Below are 15,636 nucleotides of genomic sequence, written 5' to 3'. Positions count from 1 at the left end.
GGTTCGGGTGCCTGCCAGCTGGGGTTCGGGTGCCTGCCCAGTGGGGTTCGGGTGCCTGCCCAGTGGGGTTTGGGTGCCTGCCCGTCTGTGCCTGGCCTGACCCACAGCTCTCGGCGGCCCCGGGGGAGCCAGCCTCCTCTAGGGAGGCAGAGCGGAGCCCCATCCTTCACTCGGCACCGAGCGAAACCCAGGAGAGCAGCACAATGGAAAGCCTGTTCCTCTTTACGCTCATCTAGACCGCAGCAGGAAAAAAAAAAAAAAAAAAAAAAAAGCAAAACTGCTCTATTTTTATTTTTAATCTACCACCAAGAGAGACATTACAGAGCCATGCTCAAATCTGTATGAGTTCCTCATCCCAATCCAAGTTAAACTCAGCAAGTGTAAAGAAGACATCCCAAATGAAATACATAAAAGAAAAGCCAAAATGATGTTATCCTAGCAAAATTTCAAAAATGTACATATCTGTAACGAAACAACTGACAATATTGGCCTTATGGCTCCTTCTCCTGCTCTCTCCCGTTTCTGTTTTTTGTTTTCCTTCCCCCATGTTCCCTCCCCACCTCATCGCTGCAGCCAAGTTTTAAACAATATACATGAAAATAGCAGCTTTCAATCTGTTCCTGGAGTAGCCAAGTTAATGAGGCCACATGGCATCCCAGGGCTCTCTGGAGGGAAAGGTTCAAAATGCTTCTTAGTGCGGCCTGTGCTGCTCTAAAAAATGTCAAGCATTTTAAACTGGCTAGCATTCCACTGTCGTTCTCCCCTGCTCTCCAAGCAGAAGAGCATTCAGATTTCCAAATGTATATTGTGGAAAGAATGAAGCGCTGCTGGAAAAACTGAAAGACCAATTTTCCTTTCTAAATTTAAAGATTTATAAATCCATGCAAATCTTTTTCAAAAAAAGAGAGTGCTTCTGCACGTTACACCACAGCAATCAAACAGTTGTTGTAGAAACAAGTACCTGTTTTTCCTGACCTACGTTTCAGGTTGGCAGGAAATCAAAGTCCACGTCAAATTACAACAGATTTTGAACAGACTTGCATGCACCCTCCAATCTCAGCTATTAAATCTGTTTGGGCCCAGCAAGTTCATTTTTGTAAGAAAGAAGGTCCCACTTTTTAAAATTACACATGCTCAGTGTTACGTAAATGCAAATAGGTAGTCTTTTTGTTGTAACACCGAAAGGGAGAATTGGTTTTCCACAGAATTCGGTTCAGCTAGAGACATTTTCCTCTCCTTGAACTGCTATATTTTATCTCCTATATTTATCATAAAAGCCAAGTGGTAACCGCAAAAAGAAAACGAGTCTAGCTTTGTCCCGAAGGCCTCAGTATGAAAAGCCTCCCTGGTTCACAGAGGCCTGTGTGGGTCCTGGGTGTACATAAACAAACAGCAACCAACAAAAGGTGTTTTTTCAGCAGAGTCCACCCACAGCCGGCGAGCAGGACGCAGTCACAGCATCAGTCGAATGGGAACACTCTCACCAGCTTCCCTCCTGACCCCACCAGCCTGAGGCGGTGTGAGAGCAGACGGGCCATGGTCCCTGCTCCCCGCGACACGCGCACGGCTGTGCTGCCCCTGCCTGTGAGCTGGCCTGGGAGACAGCAGGGCCGCACAGGTTAACGGCGCCACCAGAACATGCCACCGGCAGGGATTCGCCTGCACCGCCGAACTGCTTCTCCCGACTCTTACCGCTGCGCTCCCAGGAAGCGGGACTGCTGATAGCCTCCAGGCTGCAGCCCGCTCCTCTCCCGTGGGATTTCCACCTCTGCAACAGAAAAGTCTGCTGAGCCCAGCAGAAACGGAGTGCTGCAATAGAGGGACAGGACGGAGAAGAGCTCATGTTTGTGAGGACTGAGCTCAGAGAGCGCAGCACCACAGTCAGCTTTGAAAAGAAAACCCATCTATTACGCTGGAGATTTCCCCCCGGAATGCTCTATGTAACATGCAGAAAGAAGTGCACTCCCCATCTTCACCTCCGCAAGTTTTATTTGCACGTGAACAATCCACTGTGCTTTTGCTACTATCCAGTTTACCATAAGTTTGCAAAAACTGCATGTGAAGGAAACATATTAAGTTTCCCTTCTTTTCATGCCCACTTTCAGATCTCACAATGTTTCACAATGTCAATATTCCACTAAAATTAAAATTGCTGCATTGCAAAACACATCCGAGACAGAAAGTTTCAATTAAGTCTTCTTTTTAAAATGTTTTTCACAATCACGACAAATTCTTGAAAAATATATCTTCTTCAGGCCGAGCGTGTTCAAATACACTGTGTGCAAACCCCAGTGAGCAGACTTCCCACCTATGCAAATTCATGCGAATCCAAACATACTTTCACACACATATGCTAACAGATGGATTTTTCTAGTGCAATCTATACTAACCAGACCAAGCCCAAAAACCTCGCGGTACCCCACTGAATTCCAATCTCAGACCGACATAAAGTATAAGGAGCCAGACATCCATTAGCAGGAACCTAAACAGCACTCTGCTTTGGGAACTGCTGTTTTTGCTTATGTTTTTTGATTTATACCTCATAACTGCAAAACTAATGAGATTCTAATGAAAAGTAGGACATTATCCATTTGTCTCCCCCCCAGGAGGTTAAGCATATTTTCAACAAGCACGCTGCTGATTAAAACAAGAGGTGATGGTTTTAAGAATCTGGAACATAAACCTGTTCCCAAATGAGCATGTTCTAAAACATTACTCTGGTTTCTGTAGTTTACAATTTCAGAAGCCTTCACTGCCCTTAGCTAAGTGATTTTGTTCAAATACATACATATATATATACACACACACACTTGCCACAGCTACATGAAGAATAAGCATCTAACCTGTGTATCAAGTAATTGCACTGAGATCTTGATAAAATACAAAAAGGACAAACCTTTGGTTATTTTGCTTCTTCCATGCCCCAAAGAAGCCACTCAAAAACCCTGCATGGATGTAAAACATAAGACTGTAACTTTTAAAGATTGATAGGTACTTAAAATTGAGAAACTAAATATAGTCAGGTGCACAGAACATTAGTCAGCTATACAGCTGACTAATATATACAGCTAATATATACAGCTCTCATAGAAAAAGCTGTAAGTTCAACCTAGTATATTAGGCACAAAATTATTATCCATTTAAAAGTGCACCCCCTAAATATCAGCATTAGACGGACTACCTCAAAAACAACTGTATTAATACACAGGCCTGCAGAACGATGGTTGCGTTTCACATCTATAAAACTTTCTACAGTAGTTGCTATTCAGTCATAGACTTAACATGTCCTAGTCTCTAGTGTATCCCACATAATTTGTATGCATCCAAGAGTGCTTTACATTGCCTTTTTTCACATTCAGTATATTTCAGACAGTACAGTACTCCTAAGATCTACTGGGTAACATCTAGAAAGACTCTGATCTGAAACTCAGTCCCTCAATACAATAGGGTCACTGAGAAATGAAACACTAAACCAGAGCTTTTAAATAGGCATTTAAATTAGGAAATTAGTTCTATAAACATAAAACATTTGAACTGCCCATTTGTTATGGATAACGCAGTAGGGCCGCCAATTACAAAAGTCATGGACTCCAAATTGGCAGCATTTGCTTTCCAACATTACATCAAAATCCTGACTCTACCATGCTGGAATTTAACTCCTCAAGACACAAAACAGAAATACAGCAACTACAAGTTACAAAGGAACAATTTTAATAGTTTATTCATTAAAGCACATTCAGTTACTGCCTTATGGCTACATCGCACAATCCAAATTTAAAAGATTTTGATTGCAAAAGGCATCTTCTCTAGCGTTTAGGTTTGCCCAACTTCTTCCTTCTTTGCCTATATACAAAGATAAGATACTAAGAGCATATTTTTCCTTCAAGCATTTCACCCCAGTCAAGAAAATCACCAGGTGGCTTCAGGGAAACATAGGATTCAATCCACTGAATCTAAAATACCCCTTTCTTCTAAAGGCAATAAACAATTCACTAAGTGGTCCCGCAGCATTCAGAAGATGAATGTCCCACAAAAAGCACAAGAAAGATAAGTTGTTCCACCCAACTGAACAAACATTTCCTCACAGTCACGCCCTCCTCACATAAAAGCAGGAATCTTTCTAAACTCATGCTGAACAATTCTAGTGGAAGGTCACAAACAATAACAATGGATAATTAAAACAATAATCAAGCTTAGTAAGACAAAAATTAAAAGTAAATAGCTCATCAGTTGGTTTTTTGTTGCTGTTGTTGTTGGTTTTTTTTTTCAAGCTGACCAAGCCTCAGTAAGAACATGTTTTGGACAGAAAAGAATTTGAAATTAAAAGATTACAACAAGATGCTATTCATCCAAGAAGCGCTCTCCACTTTGAGTACTGTGGGATTCGCTACAGAGCAAAGGGATTTTGTGGAACAAAGGAAAACAGAATGTAACAGACATGCTGAAGAGGTATTTGTGAATCATACATTCTTACGCTGCTAGGTGATTATCCATCCCCAAGTCCAGCAGAAATTAAAAAAAATGAATACCAATAAGGAAATCTGGTTTTGCAATTGCTTTAAGAGCCTTAAATTAACCACCCTACTGCATTTTTTTAAAGTACATTATGTCTGAAAAAAAAAATCCTAGCTGTTACATTTACAAAGTTTTTAAAATTACGTATAGCAGCTACAGCATGCTGTGAATCCAACACACCTGCAATATGCTCACACAAGGGGATGAAAGTTATTATGACCTATCAAACTATACCCATTGCCGCATATTCTGAAAACATACAGTTCTCTTCAAAGCTTGCATCTGTTCATTGTTTTTTTGTTCTTATAAAAATGCTTAATTTGAAACAAAAGAAACACAACATAAAACAGTCTAATAAATACTTATGTTATCTGTGGCACAGTAATTGCAGGGCTATGTTAACTGTAATTCTAGTGGCAATATCAAAAGTGAGACGGAAGCATTCAAAACAGTTTCAGCCCACGAGTGAGACACCAGCATCAATGCTCAGCTTCTTCCTGCCTCAGAAACCAGCACTGGATTCTCCCGGGAGAGCTAAACTCCCACAGGAACTCAGGAGGAAACATCCTGATTTAAAGCCTTCCGTTTGGTTCCACTGATCTTTAGACAGTCAGAGACAAGTCAGAGACCTGCTCCAGGTCTCTCCCACCTCCCCGAGGAGGAACTTGCAGGCTGACACATCTCCAGCTAAGCAGCCAGCCCTGCAGCTCATCCCACTGGCCGTGCATCACCAGCGCTGCCCCCAGCACATGAAACTATAAGTGCTCCTGACCTGAAGATGCTGGAGTGGGAGTGGTGTCAGCACCACCATTAGCATAACAAAATAAAGTTGGATAATTTATCTAGACAATACAGATAGTGTGTTAATTTGGAGTTTTCTATGAGGGATGAAATTAGATCAAGAACAAGCACTGCTCTGCAAAATGCCTCCTTCCCCTGCATCGCCACCTTCTGAACAGAGGGTGATGAACAAAACCAGACAGCAGTACTGAGACTGGAAGCCATGAGAGCAGAGCGTACCAAGAAGTGCTGTCTTTATTTTGCAGATGGGAAACTGAAACACAGAGGGAGACAACATAATTTCGCCACCATGAGGAACACACCTTGAGATCTCAGGAACTACCGTGGTCAAGTTAAGTGCTTTAAAAAAGAAAGAAAGAAACCCAAGTGGTACTGTTACAGCTACGTTACTCTACGTTTGTCATCAAGAATTCTTTTATTATATCACCCTTATTAAACTAAAAATATATATATATATTAGATTTAAGGCAGAGAAAACCATCTTAGGTAAAACAGCAGAAGGGATTTTGTGGCATTTAAATAACCTCCTCTCTCCAATGACCATGTTCCACAGGTTATAAATTACACACCTGGCTCTTTCCTCATCACTTCTCTTCCCACTACCCCACAAAACCCTTACCCCTTGCCATTCCACAAGTCCCATCTCCTTCTTCTGTCAGAGATAATTTAATTGATACTCTGAACAATTGTTCTCAATCCTGCTTAGCTGCAGGACAGCTACTTCTGTACGAGACCTCTATGGAAGAAATGAAAACAGAACTTCAGGCTTTGCAGGAATGCAATTTTTCCTGCAATACACAGCGCGGCTCCCTCTGCACCCTCCGCTAGGGTAACGAGTGAGGCAGCGCTTGACAGACACGCGCTTTCTTAGCTACACACTCCAGAGCACATCCATCTTCAACACTGTGAAAGGCAACAGTTCTTTGGAAAAAAACACCACGTTGGTATGTGGTCATGTAATTAAAGACCGTCATAATTCACACCCGCATTGTGGTAGGTTGGAGTTGTGCAGGCATCCTTAGTTCTGGCATTTCCTCATTTTAGGCTACTTGCGTTTGAAATCTAAGTGATGTTTTTATCGTACCACATCATAAATTAATTGTGCAGAAAAAGAAATATCTTTGGAAAATAATTCCTCAGAAGGAAAACCCAGCTAGATCCCCTGCAAGAATTAAGCCACAATCCTGGCTCCTCAGACACACCCCAGGCCCAAGACAGGAACGCATCTGAACAAGATTGAGCACATAAGCACTCTCACTGTGTTTAAAATTAAGCACATGATAAAGCACCACATGCTTTGACAAATCAACGCTACAGAGAAAATACAGGGGGCTGAGATCAAAGAGAAGAAATGGGAAAGCGAATGGATTCAGAAAGGACTCAGGCTGACAAGGCCACACATTCACACCACTGGGCTTGAACACAATCTTCTTTTTTATTCTTACACTAGACAAACGAAGAATAATATTGACGCCACGAGCAACGGCAAGGAGATAACGGCATTGTTCTCCCTGCCGACGACGCATGCCTCTGCGTGGGTGTAGGATGGGTTAGTCGCTATGGAGCCGGATCAAAAGCGGTTGTTAAGGGAACAAGCAGGAAAGGTGGAACAATGGCCGAGATAAGAAGCATCCTCACCAAAGTGCGACCAGACCTCGAGGTTTAGAGCTGCGAGGAGACAAGACTTGGGCCCCCACCCGAGTGACGCGGTTGCTTGGCCAAGGCCGAGCAGACGGAGGCCAAAGGAAGCGCGGCGGGCCTGGAGCAGCTGGGGCAGGGCGAGGAGGTGGCAGGGCGGCCAGGGACCGGCGGGCTGCACGGGGCCGCGGAGCGAGCGGCCTCCTGAAGCAGGATGAAGGGGAAGGTGCGAACAAGAGCTCTCACACAGACCTTCGCCAGTCTCTGCCGCACGCTGCGTGGGAGCAAGCTCCAGAGCAGCAGGCACTACCCGCGGCTCCAGGACAGGCAAAACACGAGACGCAGAAGGAGCTTGTTAAAGCCTTCTCACTAATCAAGATTTTTAAAAGCAGCCAACTTCTCGGTCGCAAGATCCTGTCTAGCGACCTTCACCCCAAAGCTCCCTCTTTCTAGGAATTAACGTCAAATTATTTGCCTGCCCTTGCTGCACAAAACCACTCGATTCTCACAGGCAGCCCCGTACAGAGGGTGCACTCAGCAGCGTATCATCTGCTCCTGCAATTCATAAGCTACAAATTGAAGAAACACACCAGGAGCTAAAATGAGTTTCCGAGAATGAAAACAGCTGGTAAAGAAACAAAAGCCAAATATTCTCCTGGCTGCTGGCTGCATTTTTTTTTTAATTTAGCTTAAAATGAAATGAAAAAAATCTGCTTGGAACCCAAATAGTCTCTAGCTGAAAATGTGGTGTCTAGCCTGAAAAACAGAGGCTTCTGGACACAATGCCAACAAGCACAGGATTCCCATGGACCTGGTGTTTCTCAAGCCCTTAATGTGGTTCAACTTAGGCAAGTGGTTTTAGGATTCCCAGTTTAAAATCTACAACGCACATCTGCAATTCATTTTCGTTTCTTATTTTATTTCTTACTTCTTCAACCAACTCCAAATCATTTTACGAGTTTTTGCAATCCGGTACTAATCAGTTACTCATGCTGCAGGAGTCCCCACTTCCTAAGAAGGGCTCCCTTTGCACAAGAAGCCAAACTGTGCATTTCATCAGCTGCATTTCGCCAGAAACAACAGTAACTACCTGATAAAATAAGAATGCTTGGCAATGCTAAACACATGATTCCAAGACATGAAAAACTTATATCCTAATATACAGCATGATTTTCTGTTTCTTTCTTCTTCTATCAGAGTCACCACTTTAAACCAAAGACAACTCCTCTACCAAAAGGACTAATATAATTGCCTATTTCTGAGAGATTTGACAAGTGGCTTCAGGTTTAAGAATAAGACTTAGAAGAAATTTTCATGTAGCTGTAATGGAGGAATTCCTGTATGAGAAATGCTAGCGGGTTAAAACTTTAAATGGAAGTGTGAAAAAATTTTAACTGTCAATAACTGCCCTCAGAACATCTAATATGTTAGATGAAATGTTGAGAAGACACACCAAGTAGGGCAGTTATTCCCAGAAGCAATTTTGACTTGGTAAGAAATGCTAACGCATGATACAGACTGTCTTTTTACTTCATCGCTCTCATTTAAAATACAACTTATCTGAAGAAAAGACTCCATCTTCCCTTGTGCTGTGCACAACACGAGCACTGAGGTTCACTACACACAACAGAGGAACCCAGTCAGTGGAGAACAATACATTTTTCAGGGGTCCAGTTAGCCTGCCAGCACTCACTCTATAACAAGCCTCCAGCTAGCTGTCATTTCCATAAACTGTGTTGGTGAAGCACAGACCTGAACATAATAAAGAGATTAGATTGGTTTTGCTCATAAGTGTTCTCCCACTGGTGGTGGATGCAAATGAAACTTAGCTGGGATTACTACATACCCTGGTACCACCAATTAGAGGACCCAGGCGTGAAAGGGAATGGACAGGGCTGCACTTCTGCTTGAAAATCTCAACTGCTCCTCTTCCCAGAGTGCTCTCAAGGTAAGGCTTGTACAAAGCTGAAAGATGAAGAACAATGGACTCAAGTTCAACAAGGTAAATTCTAGCTTAATAATGGGGTGTGGGATTCACAGGAGTAATAAAAGCACTAGAACAGGCACCCAGAGCGGTTGTGGTGTCTCCTTCCTTACAGATACAGGAGGGACAAGGCCCAAAGAAACCTGACATAATTGAAGTAGGTCCTGCCCTGAGAAGATGAGGCATGGGTAATCTCCACAGGTCCCTTCCTATCTAAAGCATGTCATTATTCTATGATCTTAGTTTATGACTCCTCCTATTTAACACATGGGGGTGCTGGACAGGCAGGATGCAGCATTATCAGCACACAGACAACACCTGGTAGCTCATCTCCGTTTGTCCAGCTCAGATAAAGAAACCATTAGCTGAGCCATAGTTAAGGGAAGGTAGCAAAAGGCCAGCTATGCGAGGCAAAGAGGATAATTGCAGGTTTAAAGATAGAGAAGAGATGTTGGTGAAGGTTGCCCCAACACCCCTCGTGGCAGACTGAGTTTCCACTGGTCAACTCAAAAAGTGCTTATAAACCTCCCAGATGTAGGTTAGTCACCCACCCTGGCTCAGAGTGATCCTGTACCAGCAGACTCACAGAAATCCTTCTTCACACAGCACTGGGCAAGTAGTTGCCAGACAATCTCTCTTCTTTGCATGGCCTCTTTTCAAGTCTGTTAAAGCTACTCCAGGCAAACTGGCTATGTAAAACACAACCAAACCTTTTTTTTTGTTGACTGGAAGAAGATAAACATTCAGCACATTTGAAAAAATAAAGGTGGCAACTAAAAATACACCTCTTGCTGAGATACCAGCATGCAGCCATCTGTACCTAGGTTCAGAGTATGCAATTTCTTTTTTTTTTTACAGATCTGCCCTGCTACTGACAAAATACAGGTTATATACAGGATGTCCAAAGATAATACAGATGGCACTACCTCATTTATTGAATGGGACACATCACTGCAAGATTTTAGCACAAGCACTTGGAGAGTTACAGTGGCAATAGACTAAACTTTAAAAACAGAGTTCAGCTTACAGTTAGGCTGGCCTTTCTGACAGACTGCCGACTCCTCTTTCCCTCAGTGCATTGCTACATGCAACACAAACCAGATTCTTATTATAATAAAGCATCCTGGAAGGACACTCACAAAGATCATGAATATCGTGCATGTGCACACGCTGTGCGTGTGCATGTATGGACACACACAGTCCTTGCTTGAAATAACCCCACAGTCTGTGACTTCTAAGGCGTGATGCAGTGTTCGCCAACACTCAGGAGTGGGCAAAGAAAATTAATTCTGGTAACAGGGGGCTACAAAGTTTGTGGCTTTATTTGCTTCCTGAGCCACAAGAACAAAACATGATTATTTAATGCTATAATCTTATTTTGCAACTGTGACTCTCGTAACACTTCAAGTACTACTGTTTGTAAGCCCTGTAGGTTTTAGGCTCATCCATGGTGTTCGGAATGCCCCTCAAAGGTGAAGCACCAGGAGCTGTATTCTTCACCAGAATGCCTGCTTCAGGTGTTCCCAGGAAATCATCTCCGTGTGTCTCCAGTTGCTCATTCCTGCAGCCACATCAAGTGGTCAACTCTGAAATCTCTGCCAAGGAGTTTTCTCTTAATTATCCAAATGTTAGGTCCCACTGAAACCTGAAGACACTAAGGCTACATTGGCATCTCTCTAAAGGTTTGGACAAAATGATAAACATAGCCATCACCAGTGTGGCACTAAAGGATTCTCTAAGGACCCTGCGGTATAAAATAATGACAATAGTAATCACTGCGGTATTGAATATAAGTACTTCAATGATGGAGTTATTCCCAAGAAGAGAGAGATCAGTTTTAAGACAGAACGTATGTTAGTCAAACAGGGGTAAGTCAACAGGAAAAAAAGAGCATTTTTCTTTCATATTTACATGATCTTCAAAAGCAACATGGGTTACAACTAATCAAGCTTTTTTGCAAATAGACATCTCCCAGTTTCAATTTATAGGCAGTCAGAAAACAACAGTTTGCCATATAATGCACTGTTTTTTTCTATATCATGTCTTTAAAATCATTAATAGATTGTAATCTGCTGTAAGTGGGTTTGAATACATTTTTCTGAGACTTCTAAATTGACTTAGACTTTTTAAAATCTTTACAATGACTTCTTTTATAATCAAAAGTCACTGTCCAAAAGTGACATCTCCGAATGCCAAATGCATCAAGAATGGTTAACTGACATACTGCACGCTATAAAGAAAAGTATAAGCAAGAAGCGGGGAGACCCACAAATGCATGGTCATGTCCTGTCACATGAGAGCATACATGTATGGCATTACTCTGACAAACAAAAGTGTTATAGCCCCCTTGAAGAGCTGCTAAGATTATACCCAAGACCATGAGAAAGATGCAACCTCTACAGTCTGGAGTCATCATTGACTCCACTGTCTTCAAATGCAAGCAGGCTCAGTCTAAGATTTCAACATAAATGGTTAGTGTTTTCAGGGCAGAAGCAGTTTTAATCAGATTTAAATATTCACATTTTCCAGCATACTCATCACCACATCAGAAACTTTAGATACTCAAATTATCCATGATTCTGTATGCATTTCACCAGAGAAGGAACATCAGCTGGAGGGGATGCAGTCTGACGGGAAGCAGCCGCAGCACTGCTGGCTACAGAGCACAAGACATGTGGAGCCCCCAACTCAAACCTGGGGACAATCGATGTGGTCACAGTCACAGGGCCAGACTGCGGGCTGAGGACTGTTGGATTTCTGCACTCCGGTGTGGGCGAGGTGCTCGGCACACTGCAGGACCCTGGCCATTGCTCATTTTCCAGAATGAGGAATACGCAGAACCTTCAGCTTCCCACCAGGGCCTGCCAGTCATGGGCAAGGCCATTTTAAATCCCACTTCCTGTTATGATACCACAAAATCCTGCCGGGCAGGGCTCTAAGTGGGTGCTTTAGAAGATGGAAACCAAGCATTAAGCATTAACACCTCATTCCACAGCAGATCTCACTGGGTGGAAGAAGCCCCCACTTTGGGGGCTCCACCCCACAGCAGAGGGTCATGGCAGGACAGCGCTCCCACCTCCTGACTGCCCGCTCCTCCCGGGCTGGAGGATCCTCCGCCACAGTGCAGGCCCCTCCTTCGCCCACAGCCTCGGCAAGGGCTGGTGGAGATCAGGTCTCTCACACACCAGCTCTCATCTTGCTCTGTCTGCAAGAGGAAGCCAAGGCCCTTCAGCCCTCTGTTTGAACACTCCTGCTGGCCCAGCTTCAGGAAAGGGGGCCGGGCAGGGGGAAGGCTGACACAGAGCAGCAGTAGGTGGAACACAGGACACCTCTGTGGTGTATCCAGCATAAATCAACGTGCAGTAATGTTGATACAACAATATTTTAGAACCACTGCACTACTGAGCTGTTGGGGCCCTCTTCACCATTACACAGAAACCCACAGAATTTGGACAGAGCAACAAGCAGGCTTCTTACCAAATGAAGAATGCTGCTGTCAAATGCTGGTTTGGGCAGAAAGCAGCCCAAGACTAACAACAATTCTGTTTTTGCCTTTCTGAGTTTCTATTAAAGAGAAAGCTACTATAATTGAGGAACCTCTGGAAAGAAAAAACAAAATGAGTCTGAAGCTCCCATTTCTCTTGCACAGCTCACATGACAGGTACAACTTAACTAGTGCACCTATTATTGCTTTGCTGGCTTCCTAATGATACATCTGGCTTTGATGAGGAGATTTGTCAGCCCAGCTGGTAGATAAAAGATTCCTTTCCTTAGGGCTGAACTTCTGATTGCCTCTTTCAAGCTTCAAAAGAGACCAAATGATGATTTAGATGTGGTCCTATCAGACAAAACACAGCAGGCAGGAGCTCGTGCTGGTTGTTCAAGAAGTAGGATTGTTGCGAGAGCAGAGCATGCAGATCCTGGGAATGGCAACGCTGTGGCTGGAGGACAAACTTCTCCCCATTATCTTTCCAGCTCCAGCACAGCATAACAATTAGCTGATAACTCTTCTCAGCTCCCAGGATTTGGAAGGACAGGCATTGAAGAAACATTCTTCCAATTTCCTGTTTGAATAATGCAATCCTCACTGTCTGGATCTCATCGTCAGAACATCATGCTGCACCCTGGCCAGCTTTATTATATCTTTCATGCTCAATGTTTACATTTTGCCTTTCACCCTCCACATGTTTTCTGTCTAGAGCTCTTGAAGGTAAGACATGAGCTTCAGCTATTGCACAATGAAATCTCTCCACAGAACTTTAATACTCTTCTCCAGAGAGTTGGGTAGATAGCACCCTCCCCTACCATCCTTGATAATCTGCAAATTCTGATGAATCCTTGTTTAACCAAATTTTAAATAGAATACACATATAATTGTTTGCTCTAGCTTCTTTAAATTTTCATGCTGGAAAAGATTGGAAAATTCTTGGCAATGAGTTTGTACTTTATATATAAAATGTCACTTAATTTGCCTGACAACATTGCTGCAGTGGTACATTCTCAGTTAGTTGTGCTTGTGATGACAATAATGAATGCTATGAAAACATTTAGCTATACTAGGGAATCAGAGAACAGAGCTGGAAGAGCCCTTAAGAGTTCATCTAGTCTAGCTCTTATGCCTTAAGGCAGAATCAACTGTAGTTCGTCCATTTTCAGATACTTGTCTAATCCAGTCTTAAAGCCTTTCAAATTTGGAGACTTGACAACTCACCAAGGCACTAAATTCCTGTGTTTCATTATTTCTGTTCAAAATGCACAGGAAAAACAGCTTACTGCTCTTTCCCTTTAGTAGAACACAACTTTCCTCAAATGCAACATCCCAACCTGGGTACAATATTCCAGGTAGAGGTCTTACCATGACTCACTGGCATAACATGATTATTTCACGTTTTAAAGACACCTGCATGGGTCTGTTCCCTCCATCCAGGACATTGAGAGCTACAGTAGATCACTGTGTAGACACAATCACAGAATCATAGAAATACAAGGTTGGAAAGGACCTATAATCTAGTCCAACTGTCTTCCTATCACCAATACTATCTACTAAGCTATTAAATCATATCTCGTAGCACCACATCCAGGCACATCTTGAATGCTGTTGTTCAACTCAGCCTATAAAAATATGAAGAAATTTTGTTTAACGTTGCATCTATTACTATACCACTTAGGAAAATGTTTGTACTAAAGAAGCTGAATATAAAAACTGTTCCAAGGATCACGCAATCAATACCTACTTTATTTTAATTAAAAACAAAACAAAACAAAAAACATAAGGCAATGGAGTTTACACAACTGCTGCCTTGTCACTTGTCTCCCACGCTGAACTCACTGGAATTCTTGCTTTAATGTTGAGCCTTTTACTTACCATAGCTGAACTACTCTTTTTAGGCCACTTCTCCAATCTTTCAAAGATTATTTACTTAGCGCACTCACACACTTTCAGTAATTCCTCCCAAACTTAGTTTATCACCTTCCTCTCTACAGTAGATTTTTAGTTCTAGCATAATTGTACCTCACTGAAATTTCATGACTTTTATGTTCTAACCCAGAAACAATTACATATACATTTAATAAATACAAGGTGACAAAATATAATAATTCTATATACTGTTTGAATAGTGAAGTACACGGTCAATTGTTACATTCTACCTGAAGCGATGTACACTTTCTAGCAGTTTATCTTAACTGTGATTACCTGTTTGAACAGATGTATTTTTAGAGTGCTAAGGAAGAAAGTGCAAGAGTTAAGAATTTTCAAGAGCAAATCAGATTTAGTTGGCAATTCAGAGTATTTTTGTCATCCTATGCACTTTGCTAGCAATGGTGTGTTAAATTAATTTCTAGTGTACTTCAGAGCAAATGTTAGTGCAATTATTCTGCCTGCTAAAAGCTTCTCATGGTTCATGCCAAGTTTTGCCATGGTATTTTATCACATGACAGCATTTAGTGAGCTGCACATGATTAAATTCAATTATGTCAGTGAAGATGCAAAACAGCTCCACACAGCTGGCATCACACAGGTATGTGGGCAAAATTCACCAAAACAAAAACAATACGTAAAATAACTATAAGATTTTTCAGGACAGAGTTTGAACTAAAAAGCCATTCTCTCCAACAAAATAGTGGCAGAGTAGTATGCTAAGTCATGACTAAGAACCCACTTGATGTCAATGTCAATAAATGGATAAGAACAGAAAAATCAAAGAAAAGTCAGGAAAAACAGAAACTGAAAGCCAGCATCAAACATGCTCCCAAAGGATCACCATGAGCAAAACAATCACTGTTACTCCCTCCTTGCTTGCTGACCAGAATTAACAACAGCAAATAATCATTAATTATGCCTGTAAGGATTGCATCAGCAATCTCCAGAACAAAAGAAAAAGTCTAACCAGTAGGGACATTTTAAAGAAATACAAAGTGCCTAAGCAACCTGGATTACATTTAAAGCAACAAAGTTGGAAGTACAGTTTTGGGAAACTGTGTTCTGTACTAGCTCAGGTCCCAACAAACCATGAGATCATGTCTCAGGAAGCCCACCTGTGGATACAGATACACTCTGCATTTGTATTAATAATGCTGTCAGAGGCAGAAGCTTCTACTGGTGTCTACCCCTGTGATAGCGATGGGGAAAAAAAAACAAGCCAGGTTACTGAAAAATAAGAATAAAAAGCTTTAGCAACAGGCAAAGAATGAAATTA

General features: G+C 42.3%; 1 protein-coding gene across 20 annotated transcripts in view; it reads right to left on the bottom strand.

Moving 5' to 3' along the window:
* The window catches only part of EXD3 (exonuclease 3'-5' domain containing 3), a 297,777-nt gene that overhangs the window by 247,909 nt on the left and 34,232 nt on the right, over positions 1–15,636 (bottom strand). For 4 of the 20 annotated variants that reach the window (XM_080562120.1, XM_080562094.1, XM_080562108.1 and 1 more), the window contains exon 1: positions 8,801–10,075. The exons of 15 other annotated variants lie outside the window; for them this stretch is intronic. The gene's annotated coding sequence lies outside the window, so the exon portion shown is untranslated. Of the gene's footprint in view, positions 1–8,800; positions 10,077–15,636 lie in introns of those variants that run through there. One more of the 20 variants, XM_080562107.1, reaches the window with a different exon arrangement.

The sequence above is a fragment of the Anser brachyrhynchus genome (assembly GCF_964034855.1).
Source record: "Anser brachyrhynchus genome assembly, chromosome: 19".
NCBI classification, from domain to species: Eukaryota; Metazoa; Chordata; class Aves; order Anseriformes; family Anatidae; genus Anser; species Anser brachyrhynchus.
Note: the sequence above shows the minus strand (reverse complement) of the source record. Positions and strands in the feature narration are given on the sequence as shown.